Source organism: Podarcis filfolensis (genome assembly GCF_964270895.1).
Source record: "Podarcis filfolensis genome assembly, chromosome: 18".
In the NCBI taxonomy this organism is placed as follows: Eukaryota; Metazoa; Chordata; class Lepidosauria; order Squamata; family Lacertidae; genus Podarcis; species Podarcis filfolensis.
The window spans coordinates 1,353,899-1,369,648 of record NC_139622.1 but is presented as its reverse complement, the minus strand read 5'-3'; the positions used below and the strand labels follow the sequence as shown (position 1 = coordinate 1,369,648).

General features: G+C 52.5%; 1 protein-coding gene and 1 long non-coding RNA gene across 2 annotated transcripts in view; one reads left to right on the top strand and one right to left on the bottom strand.

Annotated features, from left to right (window-relative positions):
- LOC310753643 lies at positions 1-7,932 on the top strand. The gene is made up of 5 exons (XR_014543416.1): positions 1-340; positions 1,328-1,407; positions 3,922-4,082; positions 5,810-6,058; positions 7,825-7,932. It is a non-coding gene; the product is annotated as an uncharacterized lncRNA (long non-coding RNA).
- The window catches only part of DIRAS1 (DIRAS family GTPase 1), a 140,512-nt gene continuing 131,964 nt past the window's right edge, over positions 7,203-15,750 (bottom strand). The window contains exon 3 of the transcript XR_014543366.1: positions 7,203-7,215. The gene's annotated coding sequence lies outside the window, so the exon portion shown is untranslated. The remainder of the gene's footprint in view (positions 7,216-15,750) is intronic.

Sequence of the window (15,750 nt, the reverse complement as noted above, 5' to 3'; positions counted from 1 at the left end):
GGCAAAGGGGTGGTGCATTTGGGGGGACATGTAGCACACAGCAGGGACTAGCAACTTGCACCTTATCTGTGTCTTTAAACAAATGGCCATTAATTTAACCTCTTTCCTTCCTTTCTCCCCAGACTGGCGTTTTTTCCTCTCTCGGCTGCAAGAAGAGTCACATGAGCAATTCCTAGGAAAAGTTTGTTCTGTACAGCCGAGGAGGAGAAAGCAAAGTCACTCTTGGGCTTTTCCAAAACAAGTCCAGCTTGGATTGGGGCCAGGCTCCGAAAGATGTTGAAAGAGCAGCTCTGGGAAAACATGAGAAGCTCTTTGAGCTTCTAAACCAGAAACCTCAAATGTCAGGCAGTTCAGTGCTTGTTTTGCAACAGGAAGGAAAAAAATGCAATTTTATTCCTGGTGCATTTAGGGAAGGCGGAATCCTGTTTTTCGGTGATTTTGGATGGTTGCATCCTGCTCAGAGTAGATCCACTGAAACTAATGGATCTCAGTGAGTTATCTACAGTCCTTCCAGCATGTCTACTCTGAGTAGGGCTAACGTTGGATGCAGCCCCTCTTTGATCCCATTAAGGTTTGCAAGAGGAGGAGGATCCTCTGAGCAGTTTTTGTTTTTGTTTTGCAGGTCTCTCGCTGCCTCTCCTTCCAGATATCATCTGCCAGGACATAAGAGCTCAACCCTGTTTTGCTCCAATTAATGGGGCCAAATCTTTGCACAGGCAGGAGGTCTGGGTGGATGGGTCCCCCGTTGGCCTGGCTTAACAGCCACCTTCTTCTTCTGTCCTTGCAGAACCTCCAGCTCCAGGGGCAGTCTATCTCGATTCCTGGGTTCTCAGGGCTGTTTGGCCACTGTGAGAGCAGGCTAGATGGGTCTTTGGGGGGCCTGATCCAGCTGCAAGACAACCCTGATGCCCTGGAAGTGACAGGCTCACCCCACACCTCCTGACCTGGCAGGTGGCAGGACCTTGGAAACTGATGGAATTGGTGGAATATGCCGAATTGGCAAGTTTAGCAAATAAAATCAGAAACCAAGATGAGGCAGGAGTCAAGGAGGATTGGAAAGTATTTGTAAATTATTTTTCAAAAACATTGTAAACATTTTAAATTCAAGTAACATTGTGGAAAAGGTATAGATAGAATGACTATAATATGCAGCGCTAATTGGAAAATTGGGGAAAGCATGGAGGGATGGGGGGGTAGCCCAAGGTTAATTGACTGTAAACCAGAAAATGTTGTAAATTCTTTGGAAAGATTTATTATTATTATTATTATTATTATTATTATTATTATTATTACTACTATTACTATTATTATTATTATTATTTTAAAGGAATGTTTTGCTGACTTCCTGTAAGCCTGTCTAGAGATGCAGAGAGGAAGCTTGCTGCCGGGAGTCAGGTGTGCCTCCAGGTGAGCTGAGGATGAGCAGGCGGGGCAGGAAACACAAGTGAAGCCACACCGCCTTCCTGGCCTGGGCACGGGCGGGTCTGGAGTGGCGGAAGCCAGAGTCACCTGGAGTTGTTTTGCATCTGAACCTGCATTGCAAACTATCACCTGCATTCACCTGCCCAGAGATAAACTCCAACTCCCAAGGATCAAAACAAAAAAATTTTTTTCCTTCCAGTAGCACCTTAAAGACCAACTAAGTTAGTTCTTGGTATGAGCTTTCGTGTGCATGCACACTTCTTCAGATACATTGGAATTTACAATGTATCTGACGAAGTGTGCATGCACACGAAAGCTCATACCAAGAACTAACTTAGTTGGTCTTTAAGGTGCTACTGGAAGGAAAAAAATTTTTTTGTTTTGACTATGGCAGACCAACACGGCTACCTATCTGTAACTGGTCCCAAGGATCAGGGGGTCATAGAACCACAGAATTGGAAGGGTCCCCCAGGGGCCATCCAGCCCAATCCCCTCTGCAATATTATCTCAGAAAACCAAATTGAAATAATAATGTGCAATGGTGCACCTGTGCATGCACAGAGTGCACTTTTCGCTTGCAACAAATGGTCTAAAATGCTTCCAGTTCTGAGAGAGCAGGGAAAATCCCACCCTGTGTCTAAATATAGCCCAAAGCATTTGAGGATAATTCCCTGGTTCCCCACCCCTCCTATCTCTCCATCCTGCTCCTAAAGGAAGGCCTTTTTCTCCAGGCAGACTCCAAATCAACAAAAGAGGCCAGATTGACAGGCCCTAAAAGCCCCAGAGAAGAGGCGTCTGGGAGGCTCTTGGCGACTGTCTGGGGAGCAGCAAGATAAACCCCAAAAGGGCACAAATGTGGGTCCTCCGTAGCCACCAGGAATGTGCTCTGCAGGCCTTATCGCTGCCCTTCCAGGAAGTCCTTTTAGGCTCTTGAACAAAGCTAGTCTCTGCTTGATATGGGGAAGGAGAATCTTCACTGCAAAAACGAAAATGCATAAATTGCACCCGCCCTGTTCATGTGAATTTTGTGCCATTTGGTGGTGGGGGTAGTAATTATGAGGCTGAGACTTCAGCAGTTTCCAGTCCATTCCTGGTGGTCCCAGTTCCAGGTGCTCACATGAGGGCTTAAAACCCAAAGTGACCCCCGCAGACCCCCTGAGGGTTAAGACGGGCAGAAGGGGTTCTGCAATGCAGGAATGGCGGCTCAAGAATCCCCAACAGGTGCCACCCAACCTCTGCTTCAAAGCCTCTGATGAATCATAGATTTGTAGCATTGGATGGGACCCCCAAGGGTCATCCAGCCCAACCCCCTGCAATGCAGGAAAATTGCACTTCAAGAATCCCTGGCGGATGGCCAGCCAGCCTCTAGACCAGGCATCCCCAACCTGTGGCCCTCCATATGTTTTGGCCTACAACTCCCATGATCCCTAGCTAACAGGACCAGTGGTCAGGGATGATGGGAATTGTAGTCCAAAACATCTGGAGGGCCAAAGGTTGGGGATGCCTGCGCTAGACCCCCCAGCAAGGCTTTCCTTATCATCTTTTTAAGAAGAGCTTCGCCAAACTCACAAAAGAGGAGAAGCCTTCTTGGCTTTTAGCCATGACCACTAAAAATGGAGCCTCCACCTCAAAGAGCAATCTACCTCTGAGCTATGGTTTCCCAGGTTGGGCAACTGGTTAGCCAGCCCTGGAAACAGGATGTTATGCTGGATGGAGCCTTGCTGCCATGTGAATATATTTTTGCAAAGTATGGTCTCTCACACACCCCACAGCGTTAATTCATAATAATAATAACAACCTATTTCTGCCTGTGAAGGGAAAGTCTCTTCCTGAGATGCTTAGTCAGATGGGCAGCAGCAAAAACATCAGGCAGCTCCCATGCAAATGTCCCCAGAGGAAATTGGCACTGCAGCTCCGTCTCTCCACCCAGCACACATCCAGGATCCAGGATTTGTGCATGAGAGAGGGATCAATTAGCTGGGAGGTTGTTGGTTCATTTGATCTGGACGGGTGCAAGGGAAGTTGTGTCCTTTGTGAGCAATTGTGGTCCACCAAGACCCCGAGATCCTTTTCACATGTCCTGCTAGTGAGCCAGGTGTTCCACATCCTATATTTGTGCATCTGGTTATTCCTGCCTAAGTGCAGGAACCTTACATTTGTCCCTATGGAAATTCATTTTGTTAGCTTGTGCCCAGGTCTCCAACCTATTTAAGATCATTCGGGGCAACCTTTTCACATTCTGCATTTGGGATTTTTGACCCTTCAAAGCAACAGAAAAGGAACTTGCAAAAGTCAAGGAATCATTTAATGTGTCTTATAGCGGGGGCGGGGGGGTTGTCCTGTGCAACACAGATTAGCACACACACACACACACACCCGCTCCCAACTGCCAACTGTAATGGGAGTTGTAAGTCAAATAATGTGTCTGTCTATCTATCTATCTATCTATCTATCTATCTATCTAATCACCACTCTACTTTTGACTTTCTGTGACTCCAGCAGTCACGGAACCAGAGCTGCAATGCAGCTTCGGGAGAGTTGCTGGCTTCCAGTTCAAAACAGCCACTACAACCTAAGCTGCTAGCCCTCATGCCACAGAGACTTGGAAGCGTGCAGACGGAAACGTGCCGTGACAGATCAGGAGCCAGGAGGGCGGCTGAGTAAGCAAAAGGTTTCTGCTTGCCATGAGTAACAAAAGGCAGAGGGAATTATGCAGGCCATATGCAAACCTGTTTGACTTGCCTGATGCCTATAGCTTGCCAAATTATTATCATTAATTTAATAGTGTGTGGGTGGGTGGGTTGTGTTTTTTTTTGGGGGGGGGTTGAAGGGGGTTCACGGAAAAGAAAGGCAGCAACAAAACAGGAGACAGAGGGCCCCAAATAGTTCATTTCTAAATTTCATTTCATACCCTTGAGGAAGTGCTTCCTGTGATTGCAGTGCAGGGGTTGGGCTGGATGACCCTTGGGAGTCCCTGCAATTCTATGGATCTATGAAAAAGGCCAAGTTTTAAAAGAACCACCTTGCATTTGGCAAGACAGTTTGTTTACATGGTGTTTTTTTTAAAGTACAGCTGTACTTGTTGTTTAGGAAAAAAAGAAAACAATATACATATACAGATGTAGTCAGGCCTGAAATGTCTCATTCCAGCGTGCTATAAATAAATCCCATTTTGCAAGGCGTTGCTCTGGGTGTGACGCTGCTCCCTGGTTTCTTGCAACATGTCGGTTTGGGTAAGAAGGGCATGCTCTGAATATGTTTACTCCACAACCTCTGGAGGAACTGGGCATCTCAAGTCCCAGGCAAGCCATTGAGAAAATGACAAATCTGATGGCAGTTCATAAACAAGGAAGATAGCAGATGGCTGCATGCTGAGTCAGCTAAGTGTTCTCGGCTCTGACTGGCAGCGTGAAGGCTCTCTGGGGTGTCAGACTCAGGGTGCTGGACCACCGAGCTACAGCGCTTCGTGTAAAAGCGAGCCAAGGCTCCAAACGTCATGCTTCTGCACAAGAGTGCCGTCAATAGTCGCCACAGTGAGTTAGATGCTTGGTCCATGTAGCTCAGGGCTGCTCCACACTGACTGGCAGCAACAGTTCTCCAATGTTTCAGACCTGGGAGCCTCTCTTAGCCCTGCCTGGTGATGCTGCCAGCGGGGATGGAGCATGCCAAGCAGGCACTCTGCCAAGGAGATCTGCTCCTGCACAAGGAACATTTTAAAGCAGAGGTTGGGCAGCCATCTCTCATGGATGCTTGAATTGAGAATACTGCCTTGCAGGGGGTTGGAGTAGATGACCCTCGGGGTCCCTTCCATATATATTTCTATGATTCCCGCAATGCAAGCCATTGGGGGGGGGAGTGTAAGACAGAAGAAAATAACTTATTAAAACCAGGCCCATTCCCTGAGAGGCGAGGCTCTCTTGCGGAGGCACCCAAACGCCTCAAAAACACATCTCAGGCCTTCTCCCTTCGGAGAGGAGTGATGGCACCGCCAAAACCTCCTCCGGCGAAAGGGCTGTGTGTGGAAATGCTGGGATTGGGGCCAAGAGGCCTGCTCACCTTCCCCTGCCAAGCCGGTTGGGCAGCCTGGTTCTCTCGGCGAGGGGGGGCAACAGCGGCTCTGCCGCACGGTACCGGATTTCCGCTTGGGTGTCGGCAAGGGTGACTTGCCGGGAGACGTGTGAGGTGCAGGGTGGGGCCCCAGAAAAACAAGCACAGTTTGGCAGCCGCAGGGAGGACTGGGCTGGCCCTTCGCCTCGGCTTTCTCCCTTCGTCGGCTGAGCAAAGGGCCAGACATCCCCGGGGCAGAAGGACTCGGTGCATCTTGCTGCGCATTAATGAAAATGCAAAGCTGGGGCACATGATGGGGTCCACTCTTCTTCTTCCGCAGGAGCATGAGGTCTGGAACCTTATTTATCTGTTACTGTCCAACAAATGTTTGCATCTCACAAAGCCGAATGCCAGAAGATTCCTGCACCGCAGGGTGTTGGACTACAGGACAGCCGGATTCCCTTCCAAGTCTACAATTCTACAGCTCTGTGAAAGAAAGCAATTCTTCACATGGCACGTGGTTAACCTGTGGAACTCCCTCCCCCAGGAGACAGTTGATGGCCACTGACTTGGAAGGCTCAGAAAGGGGGTGAGATAAACTGATGGCACATCGTGAGGTGATTGATGGCCACTAGCCAGGATAGATCTTCTCTGCCTCCACAGCTGGAAGGGGCAATGCTTCTGTGTAGCTCAGCTGGTGAGAGCCTGGTGCTGATAACGCCAAGCTTGCAGGTTCGTTCCCTCTATGGGGCAGCTGCCTGTTCCTGCATCGCAGGGGGTTGGACTAGATGACCCCCAGGGTCCCTTCCGACTCCACCATTCTAGGATTTTAGGATTACTAGTTCCTGGAAACTGCAGGAGGGGAGAGTTGCTCTTGTACTCAAACCCTGCATGTGGGTTTCCCATAATAAGCATCTGATCAGCCACTGTGAGAACAGGATGCTACACTGGATGGGCTCCCCACTTTGGGTCTGATGTGAAGCCAGGCTCTTCCCATGTTCCTATGGAACCTCTAGGTTCAGAGGCAGTCTATCTCGATTCCTAGATCCTCAGGACTCTTTGGCCGCTGTGAGGCAGGATGGCGGGCAACATGGGCCACTGTTTCTGTGTGTGCTGGAAGCCATCCAGTGTGGTGGGGAAACTCAGCCGGATGTGCGGGGTATTATTATTATTATTATTATTATTATTATTATTATTATTAATCCAGGAGAACCTTTTTCAGGGGCTGAAGAGGGGGTTATGCAATTATTAAGGGAACTTAAAAGCATGCTTAGGAAGCCCCCCCCCCCAGGCAGGCTTCTGAGATGTCAGGAACTGAGGGTTAGGAAGAACCTCAAAGCAGGAACGCAGACAGAAAGAGAGACATGATTAGCACTGGGACCCCAAAGACTAGACAAAGTCCATGCCTGCTTTGAAGATTCAGCTCTTTCTTATCAGCAGAGTCACCTTATCAGCTCAGAAGGCAGCCTGCAAATGGGCCTCCTACCCAAGGGAGGACTAGACTGGTGGGGTTTCCCCTGCTGCCCCTCCCCACCCTGGGGTGTATTTTCTGCAACATGCAGTTGTTGCAACAGTAAGTGCATTGGTGGTGGATTTGCACCAGACCACCCAAACTCCATGCAAGCGCTTGGGACCCTCAAGTCTTGTGTGCAGAGACACCTCCCCCCCCCCCCGGTCTCAGGTTCAGGCCCTGAAATCTTAGGGTTTGGGATGCTGCTGGAAGTGGTGAGTTCTGCCCCTTGGAAGCTTTTAAGCAGAACCTGGGAGGCCACCCGTCAAGAAGTCTTTCACTGCAATCCTCGCATTTCATGGGGTTGGGCTGAATGACCCCTGGAGGTCCCGCCCAACCCTACAATTCTATGACATGAGGCGATGCTGGACTCTCCTTCAACGGAGGCTTTCAAACAGATGACCATCCTTCGGGTCCCTTCCAACTCTACGATTCCTGTATCACAGGGGGTTCAGCTGGATGACCCCTGGGTACCCCCAACCCTACAATTCCATGACCTGGCAACCCTGGCGCATATTGCCTGCAAAGCATGGCTGCCTATATGCATTCAGTGCACGGCCCTGAGATTCTCGGATGAAAGGCAGTATAAGTAAACGAAAGAAAGAGAAATAAATGAAGCTGGTTGCAAAGGGTCCTTGTGCACCCTCAAAAAGACACACACACCCCCGGAACTCAGCCGGAGCTGCTGCCGGATGGGTCCAGGCACACAGGCCTCCTGAGCTGGGCTCTTTCCTTGGGGGGGGGGGAGGCTTTGCTTTCCTTGGCTGGAGGGGGCGGCACCTGGAACTCCTTCCCCTTGCTCCGGGAACCAACTCTCTCTCTCTTCCCCAATTTTCTTCCTCAAGGCTGGTGCTGAGTCAACGCTTCCCAGACTCGAGAAAACGCTGAGCAACGTCTCCAGGAAAGGGGCCTCCTCCTTCCGGAGAGAGCCGGGAGCAGGTTCCCGCGGAGCCAGGCCTGGTCGGCAGCCAAGCAGCCTCTGCCCTGGCATGGCCCACTGCCCCCGGGCCCGATCCTGGGCGCACTGCCTCTCCAGATGCTGCTTCTCCCCAGCACCAGACATTCAGAGTCCTAAATAAAATGAATAAGGTTGGATGGCCGCCTGAGATTCCTGCCTTGCAGAGGGCTGGGCTAGATGATCCTTGGGGTTCCCTTCCAACTCTATGATTCCATGGTGTGTGTTTTTTTTAAAAAAGTTTGATGTTTTATTGTGTTTTTAATATTCTATTGGGAGCCTCCTAGAGTGACTGGAGCAGCCCAGTCAGATGGGCAGGTTGTTATGGGAACTTAGCCCCTGGGAAGACAGGAGGCCCCTTTGGGGCCACTTTGGGCCCTGATCCTGCAGCCAGGCTCTTCTATCTTCAACCCTGAGATCCCACAAGGTGTCATGAGGGCCACCAACTTGAGTGGTTTTAAAAGAGGACGAGAGGAATTCATGGAGGGAGGCAGAGCTGTCAGCGGCCACCAGCCTCCTACTAGAAACAAGGTGCTAGTCCTCATCTTTTTATGGAACTGCAATGCTCTGCAGTTAAATCTGGTTGCCCTCTCCTCATTTCAGGATTCAGGCGCCTTGGGGTGCTCTTTGGCTCTGCTGCGCTGGCACCCATCCCAGACAGAGGAGCCATCCTGACTGGCCAGGGTGCCTGTTTACTGGTGGGGTGGGTGGCGAATGTGAGATGCCTGGAGGGAGAGAGGGAGGGCAGGAAGGGTGGGGCGGCTCCCTCTGGCACCCAGGAAGTGCTCCAGCTGTGAAGGAGGGGGGCATCAAGTGGCAATGAGTTCTGAGGCTCTGGCTTCCTGGGAGAGGATCTGTGCAGCCATCCGGGGGGGGGGGGAGAGAGACGCACCCAGGCCACATGTGCGGAAGCACCTGAGTCAGGGGTGACGGGTTCTGACACGCACCTGCGCAGGTGTGTTGCGGAGAGGTAAACAAGGCACCAAACGCTCCCCACTGGCAGGGGCTCCTGTGCTGCTCAGCAGGCAGAAATACAAGAGGCTTCTCCTGCACACAGACACAGTGGCAGAAGCTGCACCTGTTGGTTTTCCGCCTGCCGCAAGGCAAATCCCAGGCTGGGGATGGTTGGGAAAGCAATTGGAAATAAAACCAACAGAATCCTAATTACATGACACAAATTGTACTTAATATTCCAGGATGCAAAAGAGCACCAGACTCTGAGTCTCAGGCTTGTGGGTTCGAGCCTCACCTTGGGCAAAAGATTCCTGCATTGCAGGAGGCTGGACTAGATGACCGTCGGGGTCCCTTCCAACTCTACTATTCAATGGAAAGGCCTGGCACATTTGCAAATCCAACCTGATGCTTGATTGTGGGAAGGGCTGCAAAGCTCAGTGGGTGGAACACCTATGTGGCATGCAGAAAGGTCCCAGTTCAGTCTCCAGGTATGACCGGGACCAACTACACCTGCTGCTGCCAGTCAGTGCAAGCAATGCTGAGCGAGATGCACTCACTCTAAAGCCATCCTAGCTCCATTAAGGTGTGACCCCAAAATTTTGGATTGCCCCAAACTGATGCCAACATTTTGGGCAAGCTTTGTACCGTTTTGTGCCTCCCCCAAACGGAGCAACTGACATTCAAACCGGGGTGACAACCTGGTTTCATTGGCTCCAGACTGGTGCCAAGCGCTGTGCTGGTTTTGTACCATTTTGTGTTGTGAACCCCGCTTTCTGTATCGCCCACAAAACTGAGTCATTGACACTCACACCAGGGGCCACAGGGACACCCCAAAACCCAACCTTGTCCAATTGACTGCAAAGGGGGGCATGAAACATGGGGTTCACGGCACAAAATTAGCACTAAGCTTTGGCACCAGTTTGGGGGGATCTGAAATTCCAGGTGACCCATTACTAATGCTCTCCATCCTTTGCTCAAAATAGTGAGGACTAGCACCTTGGTTTATTTTAAGAAAGACAGTGGGCAGAAGCTCCCAGTCAGTGTGGGCAACCCTGGGCTTAAATGGCCATGCACGAGTTCCGCTCTTCCTCCTGGGGGGCTGCCAGTGTGAAACCAGCTTCCCCAGGGAGCTGTCCTGCAAGGGGTGGGGGAAAGCTGGCACAAACCCCCAAGGGACGGGGGGGGGTCAGATGACCTCCCCCCCCCCACTGGGCTGCAAATCCACATTCCCATGCAAACAGCACAGGCTGACGTCAATCTCCGAGGAGAGCAGATCCCACGTCAGGGCCCAGCCGGCAGCCTCTCTGTCATGTGGGGCGGTGACGTCAACGCTGCCCCTCCCCCCTCTGGGTCCAGAGGAGGCCTAAGCTGGCCGCTGCTCATCTGCAAGACCCCCCTTTTTGACAATTATTCTTATTAGCTTGCCAAATTATTACAAATCAAGCTGAATGAATTCAATTTAATACAATTTCCCAAAACGGTTTCCTGCTCTCCTTGTTGTTGTTGTTTAGTCGTTTAGTCGTGTCCGACTCTTCGTGACCCCCTGGACCAGAGCACACGCCAGGTCCTGCTCTCCTTACAGGACCCCTTTGCTCGGGGGTCACGGCTCCCTCCAGGACCCAACAGCCACCGGCTTCCTTTCCCAGGGGAAAACAATCTCCCCACCTGAGACCCCCAGGCTGACCCACAACACCCCCCCCCCAATTCTTACTGACTGGCTGTGGCATAAACATTGGCAGCTTCTCCCAGTGTGGGAAGATGGGCAGGCTCCTCTAAACTGCCTTGGCTTCCTCCTAGGGAAATCAGAGAAATCACAGAAGTCCAACCTCCTGCAGTGCAGGAACAGGTAGCTGCCCCATGCAGGGATCGAACCTGCAACCGTGGCGTTATCAGCACCAGGCTCTCACCAAGGGAGCTAGAGAAGGAGGGGAGGGGGAGAGAAAGTACAGCCGTGAGCTGAACTCTCCTTGCTGCCAAGGCATGGCCCCTCAAAGGCCATCCAGCCCAACCCCCTGCAATGCAGGGATATTTTGCCCAATGTTGGAATCGAACCCACAACCCAGAGATCACTGAGGTAGGAAGTGCCTCCTGATCAGGCCAAATGGAGCACATCCAGCCCAAACTCCTGCCCTCACAGTGGCCAACTAGATGCCGTTATTAACATCCTGGAATAGTAGAGCTGGAAGGGATCCCGAGGGTCATCTAGCCCAACCCCCTGAGATTCCTGCATTGCAGGGAGTTGGACTAGATGACCCTCAGAGGTCCCTCCCAACAATTCTACCGTTCTGTGATTCTATCTCCTCATGTGTGTTTGTGAGTCACAGCTTGAGGCAGAGTCAGCTCTCTAGGTTCCCAGGCTCAGTGGCCAATTTTATAAATAGCAGCCGGGGATTCCTGGAAGGCACTCATGGGTTTAATTGGGGAGGCAGGTGCTTCTCCCACGCCTGTGAGGAACCGCGTGGCGGGTGGAAAGAGACCCCGGGGGAAGTTGGCAAGGCGCCCGTTTCTCCCCTCTGCACAGCACCTCCCCAGGGGTCCTGATGGAAACACCTTGAAGCCATTAGTAGAGCCTCCATGTTCAAGAGCTGCCTGCTGCAGAATGCCAGCTTGCAGGGGGCAGAGGAAAGGCGGTCTTGCTCATGGGCTTCCTGCTGCTTTGGATCAGCCCCCGATCTGGGTATGTAAGTGGGGCAGCCCCGTAGAACAACAACAACAACAAACACAACAAATTATTATTATTATTAGCCAAATCCTGGCATTCCCTGCCCCTCTCAGGGTTTGGGACAAGGTGGTCTCCAAATCACTGCCCTGCAACATTTGCTTTTGAATCTCCGATGCTGCACAGAATGCAGAATCGAAGCTGCCTCGTTCCAACAGTCCATGTAGAGCAGTGCTGTCTGCACTGGCTGGCAGCATCGGCTATCTAGGGTTTCCGAATGGGGACAAATCCCAGTCCTGCCTGCAGATGCTACCAGGGATTGAACCTGAGGCCTTCTGCATGCCAAGCAGCTGCTCTGCAATGCTCCAGACCTCATGCTCCCAAACCATTTTTGATTTAAACAGAAACGCAAGAAGCTCAGAACATCTCTACACTGGCGGGCAGCAGCTCTTTGATATTTCTGCCTTGGGGCAATTCCAAGCCTTGCCAGGGACTGAAGCAAATACATTCTGCATGCCAAGCAGGTGCTCTCCCCACTGGACCATGTGACTGTCTCTGCCCCAAAGAAAAGACAATCTGGCCCTGCACTTCCCACCATGTTGCAGAGCCCAGTCAGGTGATTCACCGCAAAGGATTCCTCCTTGCCTTCTTTAGGGATCCCGTGCCCAGGAGATCTGGGAGCCTCAGGCTCCCTCCACAAATTACATAAAGCCCCGAGCGCACACACGCAAGCAAGCGGGGTGACGAAGGCCCCTGGCATGAATCCTGCTGCTGACTTGCCACAGAAGCTCTCAGCCCTGCAGCAGCAGCAGCAGCAGCAAGGAGGAGGAAGGGATCGTGGGAAACTAGATCCAGTGCAGATCCCGGCCGTCCTGGCAGGGTTGAGTCAAGGTATGATCGCACATGCTCTGGACAGATGCCAGGACAAGGCACAGGCTGAGGACACACCATTCCTTTGGAGCATGGCCAAAGCGCATTCTTTCTTCCTCTCCTAAGAATCCTGTGCACGGAGTGAACAACAACAGCAACAGCATCAACAAGTCTTAGCAACCTGATCTCCAAGAGGAATCTGCAATACAGATCAAGTGAAGTCAAGTCAAGTCCTCATGCTTCTGATAAAGGCTGGATTTAAATGCAGCCAGCTGCTCATTGCCCCTTGTAGAACCATAGAATTGCAGCATTGGAAGGGACCCCCAAGGGACATCTAGACCAACCTCCTTCAGTGCAGGAATCTCAGCCAAAGCATCCAGCTCAGCAATCTCTCACATTGCATTCCTTCAGGGTTGCAGGTGGGGGGTTCTTCCAAGCCCTGCCAGGAGGCGCCCCAAGGGATCGAACCTTCTGCATGCCAAACAGCTGCTCTGCTCTCCTCCACTGCCAGAGGATCAGCCGCTGCAACAGAGCATTTCTTGTGCCTAAGCAGAACCAGATGTGTGTTTTCCTCTCCGCTGGTTTCTTGTGAGACGCTTGGCGGGGAGGGATGGCTGTCTGGGCCTCTCGCCCACTGACCGCACAGCCTCCCAGCTCAGCCGTGGGACAGAGAGGCCGCAAAGCCCACACAGGGGTCTCCCGAATCCACTGCCCCACCACGCCCCTGCTGCCTGAGTCAGGGTGTCTAGCCAGATGGGGATGTCCAGGTCTAGCTGTGGTCAGAGGAACGGATTCCCTGGCATGATAAGCTCAGACAACAGTCATCCCAGCTGGGTGACTTTCTCTCAACTTCAATCAAATGACCAAAGGAAGTCCTTCTTCATTTTGCACAGAGCTAAACCCTGGAACTCCCTCCCACAGGAGGCAGGGAAGACTGCCAGCCTGGGTGGAGGAGGAGAGGGCTATTAGCCATTGTTGTTGTTGATGATATACTGCCCTCATCAAACAATCTCAGGGAGGTTCACAATGGCTATGCTGTCATCTCCACAGTCTGAATCCTGGTTGCTGGAAACCACAGGAGGGAAGAGCTGCTCTTGTGCTCGGATCCTGCTCACGTGTTTCCCATGATGTGCATCTGATTGGCTATGGTGAGAAGATGTCCCCCAGGCCCATCTGGAGTCCTGGGTTCTATGGGATATTTGGCCCCTGTGAGCCCAGGAGGATGGACCAGATGGGTCCAGGCTTTTCCGAAGTTCTCCTGCTCTTGACCTGCCCTGGGGGTGAGGAGGCTTCCCTGCTTCCACCAGCTGAGCCTCTGGGCTCTGGCAAGTGACGCTGCTGGCTGCCTGGCCGGATGAGTCCTCTCTTTTCTTCTCCGCCGCCCACCCAGTCTGGCTGCAGCCGAACCCCAGACATCTCCCAGGCCAGAGACTCTGAGCACCAAGCAAAACCCTCACAGTCGCCGCCTGCCAGGGTGTCTCCACTGCAGACAAGCCACTTCCTCTGGGGAGGCTGCAAAGAGAGCCCCCCCACGCAGCCAGGCCCCCTTTTGGGGCTCCTCCAGCCCCACTCCAGACTTGGCACGCAGAGAGTGAGAGGGTGGGATCCAGACAGCTGTCTAGGAACAGGCTGCCTCATAAAATCCTCGGCTTGTCTGAGCTTTGGCGGCCGCTGGCTTCCAGCCGAGAAGACCCAAAGGCAGGCAGGCAGGCTTCTCACAGCCCAGGAGTGTGGGGTTTGTGGGGGGGGGGTGCAATGGACACAACGCTAGGCCTGTGGGCAGCACAGGGAACTGTGCCGAGCCTTTCATGCAACAAGCACATTGCTGAGATTCCTGCCCTGCAGGGGGCTGGACTAGAGGACCCTTGGGTACCCCTCCCAACCATACAATTCTATGACCAGGCAGCTCTAGCATCTCCTTCTTCCCTCTTTCCGCTTGCATATTCTGCCCGTTTCTCCTCTTTATTCTGTGCAGGCCCCTTGTGCTCCCTCTCTGCTCTTCTTCCACATGTGCAGAGCATCAGAGCATTCCTTGGATCGAAGGCTGTCACTCAGAGTTCCTGGATGAACTGCAGGCGCTTCAGGTGGTTGAGTAACGCGCCCAGTCTTTAAGAACCTTTGCATGAGTAACAGCCAAGTGACTGCATTCACCTGCTATCAGGTGACGCAGACCATGGAATGCAGAACTTGCCTCACATCAGACCATCCACTCTTCTGCATCAGCATTGCCTGCACTGGCTGGCAGCAGCTCTTTGGGATTTCAGACGGGGGATCACGCTATTCCCAGCACTGCAGGGACCTCAGACCTCTCTATCCCCCAGCTTCAGATTAAATCACAGTCCACAGCAGTGCAGGGAAAGGATGTCTTATCCCAAGCGGGTGGGTGGCCTGGCTGCCTATGTTCTTATTCATTCTGAAGAGTGAGGACTAGACTCTTTATGCCCTTGCTCAACGCTTTGTGCTGCTTCGTATTGGAGGCAGCAGGAGTGAATTCTCCATTTGCATTCTTGCTTCGCCTCTGCAAATTAGGGAGAGCTTTCTGGCAGCAAGAGGAAGCGCCAAATCTCCCAGCTCTCACACTCCTGAAATGAGGGGGCTAAAAAGTCGTAATGTGACTTGGGGATTTCTAAGATATTTGGGTTAAACGAATAACTGAGAAATTCTGCAGGGCACAGTGGATGCTCTCCGGAGTTCGGCTGATCAAGACCTGGGCAAACTCTTGGGTCCCACCTGGGATGCAGAATCTGCCCCATCACCCGGGATGAAGAGGAGGGGGAGGATGGCAAGCCTCTCTGCCGGCCTGCAGATCCTGCTGGGCCGAAACCAGGCAGCAGCCGGAGGACTGAGTCAGCAGTTGGCAGGGGCCCAGGCTGGGCAGGGAGGGACAGAGGAAGGAGGCAACTGCTCTCTGCTTTGGGCTCTGAAATCCGGGCAGATGGGAGGTTGTGGGTGAGGCTGGCCTGGGTGCAAATGCTGCGGGCAACCAGCTCCGCCCTTAACCTGCACAGCCTCTGCAGGGAAGCAGGTCCCTGGAAACGCAGGCGAATCCTGTGCATGACTGGCTTTGCCAGGCCCTCCCTGGCTATGGCAGGTCAGGAAAGGGCACCCCAAAAGACCGAGGGGAAGATGGAGAGACGACTTGAGAGGAACGGGGTGCAGCGTTAGGGGAACAGGCGAGGGAGAGGAGATGCCAGGCATGGAAAGGGTGGACAGGGAAAATGCTGGCCTCTGGGAGGACAGGATGTTAGATGGGACCCCTTTGGGCTGGACCCATAGACACCTGGTATGGTATTTTTGGAAGCAATTTGCAGAACACACCCACCCACCCTGATC